We start from the raw sequence: 17386 nt of genomic DNA on the forward strand, positions 1-17386 counted from the left end.
TCTCTCCCCGACTCCCCCTCGCATCCACCTCAGCCCCTCCACTCTCAGGGCCCACACTCTGCCTGCTCCTTTCCGCATCCATTCCTTGCACCACCCGTCCCCTCTTCCTAAAATGCCTCCTCCCAACCCCAGTTCTCCATTGGGCTATCTCATGGGCATCTTCCCAAATCCAGCTTAAATGTCTCCCCCCTTGGGAAGGATGAGTTGTTTGCCCCAACCACGCTGGGAGATCCTCGGGAAGCAAAAACGGAGTTTTTCTCGTCTAGTGCATAGCGCTAAGCCTAAGGAGTATGTGAATAAATGGTCCACGCGGCTGGAGACACAACAGGGCACCCCGGGTGAGCAAGGTGGCTGTAGTTTAACATGCAAGGGCAACACAAAAAGAGTGAGTACAATAAACAGCAGCTTCTCACCAGAATCGAAGTGTGCATAGCCCTACCTACCACACCAAAACCATGCTAACCATTTACTCACTCCATAAACATTTACTGTTACTATGCAAACGGCAATAGCCTTTTTGTGTGAAGGGGGGGGAGATACATTTTTTCTTTTCTTTCCCTTCCTTTATCTCTCTTTAAGAATGGTAGAAAATTATAGAAACGCAGTGTCTGAAGGAAGTCTGAAGTCACAATTCACTCTGTTTTACAGACGGGGAAATAGAAGGGGTGTAAGTAACTTGGCCTGGATTACACGACTACAAAGCGGGATTAAAACACAAGGCTCCCCATAACCCAGTCCAGCACCCTCGTCCTACACTGTGCCACTATCAAGGGAAGGCAAAATCTTTTATCAAAATGTTGGCGTCTCCCTAGCAAGTCTATCCAGTTGTCAGGATGCATGAATTTTGTAGACCCACGGACTTGTGCATGCAGAAAGTTGTGAGTTTATTTCCCGGGCAGTTCTCTCTTTCCACAGCACGCTGAAATTCTGCAAAGCAATCTTAACATCCAACCTGGGTTTGGAAAATGCATATGAGATCGCCAGGTAGAGAAACAGAGGTGGGAGGAGGACGTTTTAGGTAGAAGGAATGGCGGGGGCAAAGGTATGGGTGCTTAATTATAGTTGTTCTGTGATCTTTAAACACGTTTATCAAAACATTAAAAACTTTCTTGCAGTTGACTATAAGGATTTAGGGAAATGAAAAAGCAGTAAAACTAATATTGATTTAGTATGTAATTTAAAACATTAGAACATTGAGAATTAAAGTGTTTTACTTCATTAAAAACTTAGCAAGAATAGTTTGAACAGAGCTTACCCTCTCGTTGCAAAAATTACGAGTGCTGATCACTCGTAGGTCTTGATAAATTATGATATTCTTTTCTAAGTTTGGGCCAGCTTCCAAATTCTATCCTTAGTACATTCAATTCCAAGAACTATCTCTATGAGTTCATCTACTGTCATGTTTCTGCAGGCATCATTCCCTCGGGAGCATCCTTACCCTTTTCAGCATGATCGTTTTCCTCACTTGTGGTGACAAATCCCCCTTCCTTACGTTCCTCTCACTGCGTCTCACGGCATAGCTAGCGTCTTGCCAAGACCACAGGGTCAACACTCCCACTATCCATTATTTCTTCCTAACTACATTTAAGTTCAGTTCAGATTTCACCTTCAGCATTATCACTTCTTCTTTTCCTCATTTTCAACTTTCTTCAAGTATCGATTTTTGTGAACATATGTATTCACAGCACTAGGAAACGCAGAGGCACGCCTACACGCTAAACGCCTTTCCACCTGCACAGAGACTCTGCGCACGCGCAGCAGACTTTGCCAGAAGTGACGTGATTGGTCATTGGTCCCGATGGGACCTGTTATTTCTGTGTTGATTTGTGGGCTGAAACAGCGACGTGTGTACGTTTATGCTCACAGTTAATATATCCCATCGGAGGAACTGAAATTTGTTACCATGTTACTGGGGGACCGGTGTTATGTAACTAAACCATGGTAACCGACAAACGTGCGTATCAGAACCGTGCACGCGAGGACCGCTTGTATAAATTCTAGGATTGAAATCAATTTCCCTTTTAACCCCTTCTTCTCCCTGATGGCAGAAATTAAACTCCGTCGATGCAGAACGGCATCAGTCGGTTCAGCACCTCCCTCCCGACATGTACTTCCTGCCATTCTCTTGAAGTAGTACTTTCAGTGATAGGTCTTTAAAAGCAGAATTCAAACAGGCGTCAACAGCAAAGGGCCTTGATTCCTTATGTCACTGCAAGCGCAGAGCTAGGACCATGATTCAAGCTCATTTTCACTTCAATCCCTTTGGTTCTGCCTCATCCTTCCCCATATGTCAGTTTTGCCCCGAGGCTGCAGCAATTATCGTTCCACCCAAGCCAAGTTCAAAGAAAGAGAAGAGGAAAAAAACAAACAAACAAAACTCATTGGAAATTCTTTCAAAGGAGTAAGAAAGAACTTAAGAGTTCCCCAGAAATGTTTCTCCTCAGTTCTTATTGGCTCAAATTGCATTACCAGTCCATTTCTAGACCAATTACTGGCAGGGGATGCAGAAGTAACTTTATTCCACTTAGATCTATCTTTGAAACTGAAGCCCTTGAGCTCCGGAGGGGAGGGCTTGACACCTGAACAAAATTTGAGTTCTACTAGAAGGGAAAAAGCAGGAAACAGATGCTGGCTAGCCACAGCAAATTCGCCACAGCCCCACCCGCTCTCCCTCCAATCCCGCGGCATCGGAAGGACTTCGGGGAAGTGCTTCGTGCTTATCTGCTCCAATCCGTAGCGGCGCAGAGGCACGTTTTTCCCTCCGCTCCTTGGTCCTATGACCCTGCTGACATCCACTGCCACGTCTCCGGTCACCGACTCCACCCCCGTGGCATCCCCTGCTGGTCCTGCCTCATCCCACCAGAAGGCATCTCCAAGTTCGCCCGTTCTCAGTTCCGTTTTCACCAGAGCACGCGCAGCCCTAGGAGCACTGCTGGTTTTCAGGGATAATGCCTTTGATCTGCTCTGAGCAAAACTGAGAGGCCCAGGAGAGTCTTGCGAGGCTGCCTCTGATCCTCTCTGCCAAGAGAATTTCAGCTAACCCTGGGCCACGGTGTCATTTTTTGTCCATCTTCCCTGTTAGAGCCACCGTTTGTAAAGCTTCCACCTGGGGTGCAAAAGCAATTAGCTTTTCAAGTTGGCAAGGCCACACTGGTGAAGCGTTTCCATTGGTTGGCATACATCTTAGGGAAACTCTTGTGTTACAAAAAGAGACACAAACAAGGGGCTCATCGTTTCACCGTAACAACAAAGAGCTATAAACAAACTACAGTTTCAACAACATGGGCAAACAGTGACTTCCACCCCATGAATTCAGTTGGCTACCACTGAATGCGTCCGTGAAGGAACCAGATCTACAGGTACGAACCAGGATACATCTAAAATGTATGTTAAGCGGAGAAAGTAAGTTGTAAAAAGAAATGTTCACTTCACATCATGTGTATTTTAAAAACACTTTACAATGAGTATGTAAAAGAACCGACACAATTAATACATACTAGCATCAGACTGGAGTTACTGCTAGAAAGGGAGGGTTGAAAAGGGAATGAGATGGGATGGGTGGAGGAGCTTCCACTGTGCCTCTGATATTTCCTTCCTTTTTTAACAAAGGCATCTGAGGTCATACGGCAAATGTTCACCGTGGGTAATTCTGGGATGTAAGCATTGATGTTTTTGCTATATTAATCTCAGTACTTTTCTGTATGTTGGAAATACTTTAGGATTTTAAATGAAAATTTTTAATATACTAATTTTAGAAAATGCTTGCCATCTGTTGACTATAAATCAATGGTTCCTAGACTGGGGGCTTCAGTGAGTGTGGGGATTGGACTATCTATCAGTCAGAATTCTCAGTGCCTCTTCCTGGAGGAAGTTCATTTTTCCTCATCGTGTTGAACTCAGCAGAGGCCATGAACTTATTTTTTGCAAAGGAATATAGAAGAAGTGATGCATGTCCGTGGGCGCAGAAGTTCATGAGGATGCTCATAGTTTTCTGTCCGTTTTTACCTCTGCCCCAGATCCAGACGTCCCAGAGAGAGGCTGCTCGGTCCCTGTCTTAAGCAAGGAGCAGAGACGTAGCAACCTGGAATGCACATGTAGCGTGAGCAGAAACAAATAAAAAAATAAAATAAGGAGTTCTTAAATCACTGGGGTTTGGGGTTGTTTGCTACTTCAGCATAATTTAGGTTATTCTAACCAGCACAATTTTAAAAGTGCTCTAAATGAGGAACCCAACATAGCACAGGCTTTCAAAATCACTACTGAGAGCTCCTAGCACCATCTTTTTTCTCCCCCAGTGCCGAAGACATGATTGCAAAGCAGGAAGAGTTATTTCTACTCAGTCAATTGAATGCTTTGTAAACTTAACTCTGCCCCTTGAGCTCCTCCTATCACAGTCCAGTTTGAGACTCAGGCAAAGTTTGATCACAGAATGGCTTTGGGATCCACCAGTGATTTCAAGCTGGGATGTGCAAAGACTTTGCAAGAGAGAGGTATATAGTCAAACAATTTAAACAGAAGACACTTTCCCTGTATCTTCAAACTCCATCTGTATTCCTATCTAAAACTGATAAACTTGACAGCCCCGGTCATCTCTGGTGGCTTGGATGCAAATCCCCAGCCTGGAACGCCCACCTGCCACAGGCGAGGCCATCAAAAAAGAAAAAGAAGAGCTTACTTCCCACACAATCAAAGTTTACAAACATACATTGTTTGGGATATAGAAGTATATGAGACATCCATCGTAGGTTCAGTTTTAAACATTGTTATCTTAGGAGTGCCCATTGTGGTGCAGGGGAAATGAATCTGACTAGTGGGTTCAATCCCTGGCCTCGCTCAGTGGGTTAAGGATCCAGCACTGCCGTGAGCTGTGGTGTAAGTCACAGATGCAGCTCCGATCCCCCGTTGCTATGGCTGTGGTGTAGGCTGACAGCCATAGCTCGGATACGACCCCTCACCCGGGAACGTCCATATGCTGCCGATACATCCCTAAAAAGCAAAATAAATAACTAAAAAAACCAAATATTGGTATCTTAAAATGTCACATCCACAAACCACAGGACACTACATTCCCTGCAACCCTTTACATTTAGAATTGAAATTTTTACATACAAACTTTAAAATGCACTTGGATTTTTCAAAGCTATTCTAAGGGGTACGTGAGCAGAACTGCCTGTGGACCACCGCCCCATTCCCAGAGATGGATCCTCTCTCACCCCGCCCTCATCCTTCAGCTCCCGGTGGGCTCCCAGCATTGTCCACACGGTGGCAGTAGTGTCTGTGCAGAAGGATGGATTTGCACCTCGAGATGACTTCTGAATCATCCCCATATTTCATTTGCAATCAACATGTTAAATAAACAGTTTACATATTGCATTAGAACAATAAAATCCCCACTGTGACTTTCCACTGTTGAATTTCAAAATATTTCATTAAATTTTCCAGTCATGTAACAAATAAGCTGTAGCTATGAATACCCGAGCTATGCAAATCTCCTTCACCCACCTGGGAATGACCTGGACATTAAATTCACTTTTACACTCCTCTCTGCTTTTCTCTTCCCCACAGCTCACTCCGTCTCTGCCCACCCCCTAGTTGCTAAGCAGCTAAAAGAGCGTTCTTGTTTTTGAACACGAACCATTAACTGCCCTCATTTTCTCTAATGAGGACATGGCTGAAGCCCAAATTACCTCCTTTTCCTGAAAAACAGAGCAAGATGCTTATGACTTACGCTAATAGTAAAGCAAATCACGTCTCAATAGATACATGCAGGACAAGGAAACTCAGAATGCTTGAGCAACCCTGAGCACACATACCCAAACACTGTACTACTAAGAGTCATTTGCCTTATTTTTGAAAATCATATTATTGAGCGCCTATTATATATGAGGCACCTGCTTCACATGTACTATTTCTTTGAATTTTCAAAATACTATTTCTTTTAATAGTCAACCCTATTTTGAAGGTTTTTGTTTTACAGCACAGGACAGAGTAACTTTGTAAGATTTGGTTGGGTGCAAAGTACATTGGGCTTTTGTGTGTGTGTTTGAGAAAGGACTGTTTCCAAAAGGGAAGAGGAAGTAGAAGTCTTCTCCTATAGGAAAGTGGTGATAGGTAACCACTCACCAGCCATTCTTAAGCAAATCTGTATTTGTCTGTCTTGCTTTTTAACTTTTACTTTAATTTTCTGGATCAGAAAGCTGAGTGCCATAGAAGTTAAATGACTTGCCTAAGTCATAGAGCCAGCAAGTGGCAGATTTAGATTCTGACTCTAACACCATCGTAGCACCTCACTTCTTGCTCATGCAAGGTTCGGAATGGTGCAGCAATTAGCATTCTTAGCTCATTCATTCATAAGAAAGTGTGCTTTGTCCAACATGAAAACACATGATGGGAATTTCTACAGTAAAACTCTAGCAGGCTCTTCTTTGCCCAGATGGAATGCTCTCACTCCCTGTGTGAGCAGAGTTGGTTGGATGGACCCAAGCTTAAACCTTGCTTTGCCACTTGTATAATCTGAGAAAGTGATAAGGTCACCCCCTCTCTTTGAGGCTCAGTTTCTCCTCCATACAAAAAAAAAAAAAAAAAAAAAGAGCATCTATCCCACAGAGATGATTTGAAAATTAATGCTGTATGTTCATAGGGAGGTCAAACTGTTGCAGTAAATGGACTCCCAAATGTATAATAGCTCAAACAGTCCACAAGCTTCCTTCTCACTCTCCTTGTAGCCCAAGGCAGCCAGGCCTCTTTGGCATACACCTCTCCGCCAAGGCAGCAGGTAGCTTAGCAGCTGTGCCACCTTCAACAAATGAGTTTCAAGACTACCCCAGCCATCGGCTCCATGCAGCTAAGCTAGAACTGGGAAAGAGCAGGAGAAGTAAGTTTGGGAGACTTTTAAAAGTCAGACCTGGAGGCAGGACCCCTCACTTCCACTCACATCCCACTGCTTGAACTTGGGCACATATGAAGCCACCTGCAAGGGGCTGGGGGATTAACCTGGCCCAAGAAGAAAAGGACCTAGAATCTGGGCAGCATTTTAATCCTTCCAAGGAATCGTGTGTCTGTGATGGTTTCTTAACCGCACACAGAGTAAGAATTCAGTAAATGTTAGTTTCTTCCATTTCTCCCCCCGCTTCTTTCTCGTTTTTATATTTCCTTCTCTCATTCATTCATCTACATAGAACATATTTCTCATGTAAGACATAATTGCTGATCACAGTGTGATTACTCTTCAACCGACACTCAATCATAGGTGATTTTTAGGGTAAACAGCTTTGTGTCAAGCAGGAACCTAAGTCTTAATAAATATTAGTTATTTGCATTATGATTTTGATTTCCTCTTCTGTAAGTTGTCACTGGCTATAAAATTGATCTACAAAGTCACAAAATAAAGAAATATGCAAAAAAATCTGGGACTATCCATGTTTCACTTTTTTTTGGGCCACACCATGGTATGAGTCAGGAATCAAACCCACGCCACAGCAGTGACCCCAGCCACAATAATGACAACGCTGGATCCTTTTAACCACTAGGCCACCAGAGAATACTTCCATGTTTTACTCTGTAAATCTTCTGGAATATCGTTAAGTTCTCAGAGTTAGAAGAGCCTCTCAATTTGTCAAGTTCAGAGGTGAGAAAAGTAAAATATAATAAGTGAGGTGCTATGTCCCAAGTCACACAGCCAGTCCATGGCAGGGCTCAGGCTTTTGACACCTTATCAGTGATCAAGAAAGAGCTGCAATTATTTTAACAGCTGCAAAGTATTTTGAGAACCCAGAGAAGCTTAACGGAAGTGTAGGTATAATCCTGATTTCCTCAGAAGGCTGTGTCAAAATGCCAGTTTTATCTAGAATTGACATCATTTTGGGTTGAAGTCATATTTCAAATTAGCTAAATAATTTCAAAGCAAGGAAAAAATAGGAGGGTTGGGTGTTTTTTTTTTTTTTTTTTTTTTTTTTGTCTTTGTCTTTTTTTAGGGCCACACCTGTGGCATATGGAGTTTCCTGGGCTAGGTGTTGAATCAGAGCTACAGCTGCCAGCCTACACCACAGCCTTAACCCACTGAGAGAGGCCAGAGATCGAACTTGCATCCTCATGGATACTAGTTGGGTTGTTAACCACTGAGCCATAATGGAAACTCCTAGGAGGGTTGATTTTTGATGGGAGGATGAAGTAAGAGTTGGAGAAGGTTCAAGCCAGGATATAAGGAGGTTTTTTGAAAGACAAACCTAAATGGAGCAGAAGGTCCTTGCATGGGCAGGTACTGGGAGGTGATGGAAGGGCCAGCACCCAAGAACCAACATCCAGCCTTTGAACATCTCAGACAGAGATCTTTTAACTTTAGTAAACACAGGAGATTTTATGGAACAACCACAACAAAAAACTCACCAGGCAGACAGCAGCGTATGTTTAAGACGAGCACGTTCATGTTCGGAGAGCAGAATGACTTCCCAAGAGAAACAGCAGAGCTGGGAAGCGAACCTGGTCTTTTGACTTGAACCCATTAAGCGTTCATTTAACGCGTGCTTCAGGAGAGGGAGCACTGAGTGCCCAAAGCCCAGCTCCTTCCGCGTCACGAATTCACCGCTCCAGGCCATGGTAGACTGTAAAAATGGCCCCGATGCTCCATTCGCCCTCATCTGTCCATTGCTCATCGCAGTGCAACTCTACAGTTCCTCTTATCAGCCGGCAGAGTGTATATCTTAAATCTGGCCGGCCTGTTACATGCTCTGGCTTATAGAAAAAAGCAGAAACGATGAGATGCCAAGTTGAAGCCAGACCATATGAGACTTCACGTGCTTCAGCTTTCTCGAGTTTGGACTTCTGTCTCCAAAGAAAGAAACAATTTGGTCGAGCCAGCTGGAAGATGAGACGCCATTTAGTATAGAGATAACTTATGCCAACAGAGACCTTCCTAAATTCGCCAGGTCCCAACCAACCCACCAACTAAAAGGAAACACATGAAGAATCCAGACAGTATCAGTCAAGTCTGGCCCAGGTCGGCGGACCTGCCAAGTAGACCCGTAGACTAACAATAATAAATATTTGCTGTTTAAGCCATTACATTTTGGGATGATTTGTTACTTAGCAATTGCTAACCAATACAGGGAAACCTTGCTTCAGAACTAGACTGAAGATCAGCAGAGCCCAACAATCCATATTCACCCAAACATTATAGGAATATACTGAAAATGTGTGCCAACTACCTCTGGTTCTCGCAGCTTTCTTATGTAACTGGCAAAACGTATATTGCTCCTGCTTCTACCAAAGTAGATAATATCGTTAAGTGAAAAAAGAAAAATGACTCCTTTCAGTCACAAGCATACCCCCATTAATCAATGCTGAACAAATATCTAAAAAAAATAATCCTAAGGGCATCAAATAATGAAGTTGCCAAGGAGCCCCTATGTCTTCATTCAACTTTGGCTGCTTTGTATATAGATTATGGCATAAAGATGCTAATAGAGCCATGTGCGAACTGTCCTCATTTTCTTGGAAAACATCAAAAATGAATGAGAAGAGCACTGTTTTAGTCCAGAGACGGAAAAGTTGTTAGGGCTTTGAGAGGTCAGATGAGGTCAAAAATGGATGGCTGCGAGATGTCTCATTCCTTGCAGCCTGTAAGTCTCCCCTGCTTCCTCAACAACTGGCCCTGTCTAACAGGCTAGCCTTTAGAGTCTCAGCTGTAGACACCAACTCATCTTCAGACTTTGCTGAGTATGGAGTCTGGAGGGTCAGATTTCAAGGAAACCAGGCGAAGTCATTTATGAGTTACATGAGAGTGGAAATTCCATATGGCTTCTGACTTGTAAAAAGTAAAGTAATGTTTTGTTTAAAAAAACTCTATCTTCTCCACCCAAACTTGGTTGCTTAAAGTATAACCTTGTCTTGTGGTCACTCTCTTTAAAAAGTATTTTAAAAGGTCTCCTTTGGAAATAAAAGTTACTCGAGTTCACTTTTGGTCTGTATCAGCAAGTATTTCCACACACTGTTTGCCAGCAGGCTATTGGGGCCACACAATTTGCTCCCAGCAGCCTGCTCTCCCAGACCAAGGGTGGATGAAAAAAAGGAGAGTGATTTGACGGTTACATTTTAAATCTAGTCAATATTGAAAACATTTAAATAGAACATAGGGAATTCAGTTCTCTGATGCCAGAGGCCAATGACTCCCCCACTTAACTTATGCAAAGGTGCTGCCCCATGGCTGGGAGCATGGCTTGGACATTCCAGTTCCAGCTCTGCTACTTAACTGGCTGTGTGACCTCAGTGTCCTCTGTAAAATGGGGACAATACTAATGCCAAGAGTGGCTTTTGGAAAGGATGCTAGTAAACATAATAAGAAGTAGCCAACATGCATGGACCTGAGCCCTGCACTGAACATGGGACACCTCATTTAAATCTCAGACAAGGAACTGAGACCTGACAGTTTCATGCTTAGGCTATAAGCTTGCAAATGGCAGAGCTCGTATTTGAGCTGAGATGAATCTGATTGGAAACCTCCTTCATACTGCTCTTCTTCTTCCCCTTCTGTCAGCATTTTAGAGATAGAAGGTTCTAGGGAACGGTCACAATACAAGGAAGAAACTTGAATTGCTGACTTTTTTTTTCTTTTTTCCTTTTCAGGGCTGCCCTCGCAGCATATGGACGTTCCCTGGCTAGGGATCCAATCTGAGCTACAGCTGCTGGCCTGCACCACGGCCACAGCAAGATGGGATCCGCGCCTCATCTTGCTGGATCCCTGCCCCACGGAGCAAGGCTAGGGATCGAACCCGCATCCTTACAGATACTAGTGGGATTTGTTTCCGCTGTGCCACAAAGGGAACTCCGAATTACTGACTTCTTACATGGAGAAGAGTCACTTGCCAACTTTGCTCTGGGCTTTGCCTGAGAGAGAAATAAACTGTTATATTCAAAAGCTTGTGTGTTGAGGTCGGGCTGCTTCTTGGAGCAGTTTGATCCACCCCAGCCAGTGCAGTTGACAAATACAGGATTCAACACTCAATACACTAGCTGAACGACGCTGAAGGCTCGTGAGATCCGCCTGTCACGGTCTAGTCGCCCCACTCCCGAGAGGAGCCATACCTGAGAGACAGGAGAGCCGGGAGTTCAGAGCATGGGCCTCTGTTCCGGACAGACTGGGCTCGAACCCCAGCTCTGCCACTAACTGGGTGTGAGAGAGCAGGTCAGCGAGTGAACCTCCCTGAGACTTGGTGGAACCGGGTGTAAAGTGGATGATAATAACCACGCAAGGTTTTTCCAGGACTGGATGCTCTCGGAACGTCCAGGGCTCGGCACAGGGACTAGATTCCATGACCGGAATCCGATCAGCAGCCCCTGCAACTGGGTGAGAGGCTGCCACCAGCTGGTCAGAGCACCCTCACGACCCAGCAGAGAGCTGGTTACACACAGACAATCCTTCCTCCTCGGCCCTAGCTTTCCTCCCCCACCCTCCGCGCTCCCAGAGTAGTGCTTCCGAAAGTTAACATCAGGTAGGGTACCACTGTCTCTCCTACCCCCTTCAGATCTGATTTGATTTCCGGTCCTTGTCAATCTTTTTGACTTACACTTCCTTTTTTTTTTTTTTTTTTTTTTTTTTTTGCCATTTCTTGGGCCGCTCCCGCAGCAGCATATGGAGGTTCCCAGGCTAGGGGTCGAATCAGAGCCGTAGCCACCGGCCTACGCCAGAGCCACAGCAACGCAGGATCCGAGCCGCGTCTGCAACCTACACCACAGCTCACGGCAACGCCGGGTCCTTAACCCACTGAGCAAGGGCAGGGACCGAACCTGCAACCTCATGGTTCCTAGTCGGATTCGTTAACCACTGCGCCACGACGGGAACTCCCCCCCCGCCCTTTTTTTTAACGCTGTTCTGCGGCTGTAACTTAGTCTAAGACAGGAACATTATTTCCCTGCTTCAAAGGCCTAAAGCACAGTTTCCCATCAGCCCCAAGCACTCATCACAGGTGCTCAGTTCCAGGCTCACGCTGCCCACTCATCAGCGGGCGGACGCCCCGAGGAAGAAAGAGGGTCTCAGCTTGGAACTTCCACGGAGTGACAAGCACTCTTAGATCCGCTTACAGCTCCCGAGGGGCGTCTGTCACTGGCAAACAGCCCCGGTCACATGTTCTGGATCAGCCGAGGCAGTGATGCCACCCGTGTGGTCCTGCGTCACGTGAGGAGGGACGCGGGGTTGGCGTGGGCACCCGTCCACCCGACAGCAGAGCGGCCACCTCCAAGCGGCAGGTGTCCCCTCGCGGCGGTGGCTGCCGCCATGAGGAGAAGGCCCCTGGATTCCCACCCTCCCTGTGCCTCGGTTTCACCGTTTGCCTGAACCCTGAGGCGTGGCAGTTGTGTAGCGGTCTGACCAGCAGCCCGGGGGGTCCGATCACTTGTTTGTCCCCTTCCCCCATCCCGCCAGCGCCACCCCTCCGCAGGGGCTTCAGCAGGATATCAGCCTCCCTCTCTCCAGTCTCGCCCTTGCTGTTGAGTGTTTCAACAGTTCTTTCTTTGGTTCTTTTTCAGCCGCCCCTGCAGCATGTAGAAGTCCCTGGGACAGGGATCAAATCTGAGCTGGTGCTGTGACCTGAGCTGCCGCTGCAGCAACACCAGATCCTTAATCCACTCCTCCGGGCTGGGGATCCAACCACCGCCCCCGCAGAGACAAGCCAGATCATTCCCCCACTGTGCCACCGTGAAAACTCCTGTTTCAATGTTTCTGCTTTGCTTTGTCTTAATATTTCTTGTAATGGACTGCACGCCACAAAAAGGAGTGCAGATTATTCCTAAATCATCTTGCTTTCCGTCTGTATTTTTTAAGCATCTAGTAAAATCTGACTCCTCTTGGGTCTAGTCACCACGATCAAAATCAAACTACCAAGATCATGAAAATCTTCCGCAACCTATTAGACGGCACTGTGATGCACCATTTTCTCTTTCACTTGATTAGTGCTACTTGGTTACAGCTGTATGACAGTTACAGCATTTCCTGGAATAACATTTACTTTATTGCAAAATCCTACAAACCACATTGCTTCACAGCAACATTCAACGAGTATTTTAGCTCCGGTGTGTCTGGAATAACTCAGTCTTACCCTCCTTTTCTCCTGTTCTAACGCTCTTCAGTATCTGAGGAAAAAGGGCAAGTAAGAGTTATTCAAATAACTGGATATAACTAATTCTTTGGAAAATGTTATTTTTTTTCAGAACCCCAATTCAACTAAAGTTCCTGGAATCTCTACCAAGATCTGTAGAAATGTAGGCAGCTATATATTTTTTTCTCTTCTTTAGCAATTGCTCAGTTCCATAGATCAGGAGCCCTAGCAAATCCAGCCTCTAGCCTCTTCTTTCCCTTTTTTGGCTGTGCTGCAGCATGTGAAAATCCCCAGGACAGGGATTGAACCCATGACACAGCAGTGACCCCTGAGCCACTGCAGTGACCATGCTGGATCCTTAAGACAATGAGCCACACAGGAAGTCCAGCCTGTTGTTTTTTGGTAAACAAAGTTTTATTGAAACATAGTCACAAGCATTTGTTTCTGTATTGTTGGTGGCTGCTTTCATACTATGACAGCAGATTTGCTGGCCCACAAAGACGTATCTGGCTGGTCCTTTACAGATGAAGTTTGCTGACTCCTACTACAGATGAACGGTTTATGTGAATCAATTTGTATCTGTGAGAGTGGGGAGGGGTTGGGAGAGATTATGATTGGCAGGCCTATGATTGACAGGCAGTTTTTACTTAGGATTTAATAATATCCCCCTAAAATTCATATCTATCCAAGACCTGTGAATGTGACCTTAGTTGGAAACGGGGTCTTTGCAAACGTAATCAAATTAAGAAGAGGTCATCCTGGATTAGAGTGGGCCCTAAATTCAATAACTGGGGTCCTTGTAAGGAGGGGGAGGTTTGGAGACACACATCAAAGGCTATGTGCCAACAGAGGCATAGATTAGAGTGATGCTATCACAGCTAAGAAGTGCCAAATACTGGCTCAGGCACCTGCAGCTGGGAAGAGGCAAGGAGAAGTTCCCTCCTAGACCCTTCAGAGGGAGAACGGCCCTGCTGACATCTGGACTTCAGGCTTTTGGCCTCTGAAAAAATGAGGGAATAAATTTCTGTTGTTTTAAAGCTACCTGGTTGACAGCCATTTGTTACGGCAACCCTAGGAAACTAATACACAGGTTTAGGCTGTAAAATCCTTTGACTACTTTTCTGTTTCCATTGGAAGAATGACCCGGTAGCTAATGCAATGGCAAGTCACTGATGCAAAGAAAAGTTTAAATACACATAAAGAGGACATATAATGTTTTTTCAACTATGGAAGCTAGGACTGGGTTGGAGTAGATTGAAGAAAGGAAGGGGAAAAGGATTCTAAAATGAAAGGGGTGAAATAAGATAACTAAGAAAGTATATGTTCTACATAAACTTATCTACAGGGCAGAGGCTGCCTCACAGCCATAGACAGCAGACTTGCGGTTACCAAGGGGGGGGAGGGAGGGAGGGGGATGCATGGAAGTTTGGGGTTAGGGGACGCCACCAATCATGTTTACAATAGATAAGTAATGGGGTCCTGCTGCGGAGCCCAGGGAACTGTGTCTAGTCTCCTGGGATAGACCACGACGGAAAATAATGTTTTTTTCCATATATATATATATACATGGCTGAGTCACTTTGCTCTACAGCAGAAATTGGTACAATGTAAATCAACTGTAGTTTAATCTTTAAAACTGCACGCTCTCATAGTGCTCAAATTTTGTTTCTTAGCAAAAGCAGAAGAGTCTTACTTCTATCAGGTCTCAGAAGAATCACACGCTGAACCGTGTCCTTCCCTCGCTCTTGTCCCCGATTCGCACTGTTCCCTCGTTTCCCTCAGTCTCTGCTCAGGTGATACTTTCTCAAAGAAGACGTTTCCCGCCACTTCACTTAAAACACACACACACACACCCCTAGGCTCAATCTCTCTGTCGCCTCTTCAACTTGACTTTTTCTCCTGGAACTTAGGTTCATGTATTGCCATCTCCCCTCACTACACGCTCTGTGAGTTCAGGAATCTTACTTCGCTTTGTTCACCTACGTATCTCTGATGTCTGCATGTATGAAGTAAGAATATGGGGAGATACGGGTTTCCATGTTGGAACCCGTATCTCCCAGCTGTGTGATCTTGGGTAAGTTATTCCCCTCTCTGAGCCCAACCGGCCTCACCTATGAAGCAGAAATCAGAAGGCGGTAGCAGTCCACCCTGCACACACATTATCGTCGATGCGGAAATATAAACTTTTGGGGTGACTCCCGTGCTCACTCTCCATGTTCTGGAGGGTCTGGGGGCATGAGTGACTTCGCAGTTGAGACGCATATGAAGCTGACCTTTACAAATAACTCTTCGTACACACAATATGCAGTATAATCAAATTGTCTTCAACACAATCATACGAATTCTTAAGATTCCTAAGAATTGAGTCACCACTTTATCTCTGAGAAAGGTAAGAAAAAGAAAGAAGACAGTTCGGCTAGTTTCAACTAAAAGGGGATATTTACAAACTACAAAAGAACACAATACCCAAAGTCAGGGGGCGGAGCCAGCGCTCAGAGGGGCCTGAGAACCAGGGCCGCCAAGGGCCACGGCATCCTCTCTCCTCCCTTCCTCCTCCTCCCTCCCTGCCCTCCCATCCCTCCCTCCCTCTGCCTCTCTCTTTGCTCTCTGTCCCTTCTTGTCCCGCATGCCAGCATAACACAGAGTAACAGACGCACTTGTCTCTGCTTCTGCAGACAGACAGTAGTCGCTATAGCTCCGGCTCCACGTGACCTCTTGGCTGATCTGCCCAGTGACAACTAGAGCCACATTTCAAGGTGTGATCTGCGTGAGACTCTCATAGAGGTGGCGTGTTGCAAACGGACACCTGGGACCCACCGGAAGGGGAGAACTGGATTGTTCCTTTTTCACAAGCTCTTTGTGGCCTTGCGCAGCTGCAATTGGAGGACCACAGAACTAGAATCTGTGTCCTAATTCTGAATCACAGGCGGGGGGAGACCGCTTGGTCTAACTAAACATATGCCCTGGTCTTCCGGTCATCTGTGGCCAGAGGGGGGCAGAGTCAGGAGTGGCCTCAGGGGACCCTTTCCCCTGAGGAGGAAGGAGGACGCCATCTCACGGAGAGGAAGAACTTCTCTCAAGTTGCATCCATCCCTAAACACCCAGCGAGCTGGAGAACGGGTCCCGGAACACTGCTGTGCCAAAGGGCACACGTCTACAAACGCACGTGCCAGCAGGAATGGCCAGGAACCACAGGAAGATGGCTTCTACCTCACTCCCAGCTTTCACGTCTCTCTTGGGTGCGTTCAGTAGCAGAATCAAATTCACATTCAGAACCCTAGCTTCAAAGAAGTCCGAAAAATGCCGTCGTACTTTTTCAACCTCTCCAAAAAGATGAGATGGAGGTTGAGCGACCTCAAGGGTAGTATCCAACATAAGGGGCATTCTGTACCATTTCTGTACTTTCGTAGGATGATAAGAATCAACTCACCATTTCATCTTTAGAGTTCCTCCTTTGTAGAAGAGGAAAAATAAAGTATGTTTAAAAGCCTTTTGATGTCTTAGTAATAAAAGTACATTACTAGGAGCCTTCAATTTGGCTAATTTGCTTGACAATCACTGGATTAAAAACATGCAATCCAAACGTCATACAGAGCCTTCCAACTCCAATACCCAGGGGTTTAAGCCCCAACCGGAAATAGTACAACCTGTACAGGCATCGAGCCCACCACCAAATTCCCATGAACTCCATGTGGACTTACATTCCTAGAGTGAACTTGACCTTGGGAGCCTCACTTCCATATCCATGTTCTCTGTTACGCACCTTCTTGATCCAGGTGAGAAATTGAACCCGGATCTAGTTTCCCTAAGATTTCATTCACAGAACAGTAATCAAGTGAATACGTTTTACTGCAATAATGCAACACTGCACACCACTTTCAGCAACAGGCAGCGGAGTTCTTGAGAGAGCCTCTGTGGGGCTGCCAAGGGCACCAGCCCAACAGAAAGAACGCAGTCATCAGAGCCAGACCCAGTGTGGCCGCTGTGCAGCCTTCAGGACTCTCTGCGCCTCATCCATTCCCAGGGGTCTCCTGCCTTTGTTTCAGGTGTGCCAAGAGCTCCTCTCTTCTTCACTGCTTCACTCAAGCAAAACAAGGTCAGGTTTATTAAATGGGCGTCTGCATTTGTTCAACAGCTGACTCATGACACTTTGCTGAAATACGTTCCAACTAAACATTACCTCATCTAGACTTCAGAATTCTGTTTTTCCCATGAAATTGTCGAGTGAAAGACTGTTCGCAGTAAAATTGTCATGTACAAGTACCTAAGGAAAGATGGCGAGGGAATGAGCAGAGGGA

The 17386-nt window shown here is 45.6% G+C and overlaps 1 long non-coding RNA gene across 3 annotated transcripts in view; it reads right to left on the bottom strand.

Moving 5' to 3' along the window:
- The window catches only part of LOC146403619 (uncharacterized), a 112408-nt gene that overhangs the window by 25806 nt on the left and 69216 nt on the right, over positions 1-17386 (bottom strand). The window contains exons 4-5 of one of the 3 annotated variants that reach the window (XR_014804618.1): positions 8386-8856; positions 1196-4081 (exon numbers count right to left, since the gene is read on the bottom strand). The exons of 1 other annotated variant lie outside the window; for it this stretch is intronic. This is a non-coding gene — a long non-coding RNA (uncharacterized LOC146403619). Of the gene's footprint in view, positions 1-1195; positions 4082-8385; positions 8857-17386 lie in introns of those variants that run through there. One more of the 3 variants, XR_014804623.1, reaches the window with a different exon arrangement.

The sequence above is a fragment of the Sus scrofa genome, chromosome 5 (genome assembly GCF_054392235.1).
Source record: "Sus scrofa isolate SSC_HxYL_T2T_F1_AM1 chromosome 5, Sscrofa_HxYL_maternal_Yorkshire_Landrace_v2.0, whole genome shotgun sequence".
Taxonomy (NCBI): domain Eukaryota; kingdom Metazoa; phylum Chordata; class Mammalia; order Artiodactyla; family Suidae; genus Sus; species Sus scrofa.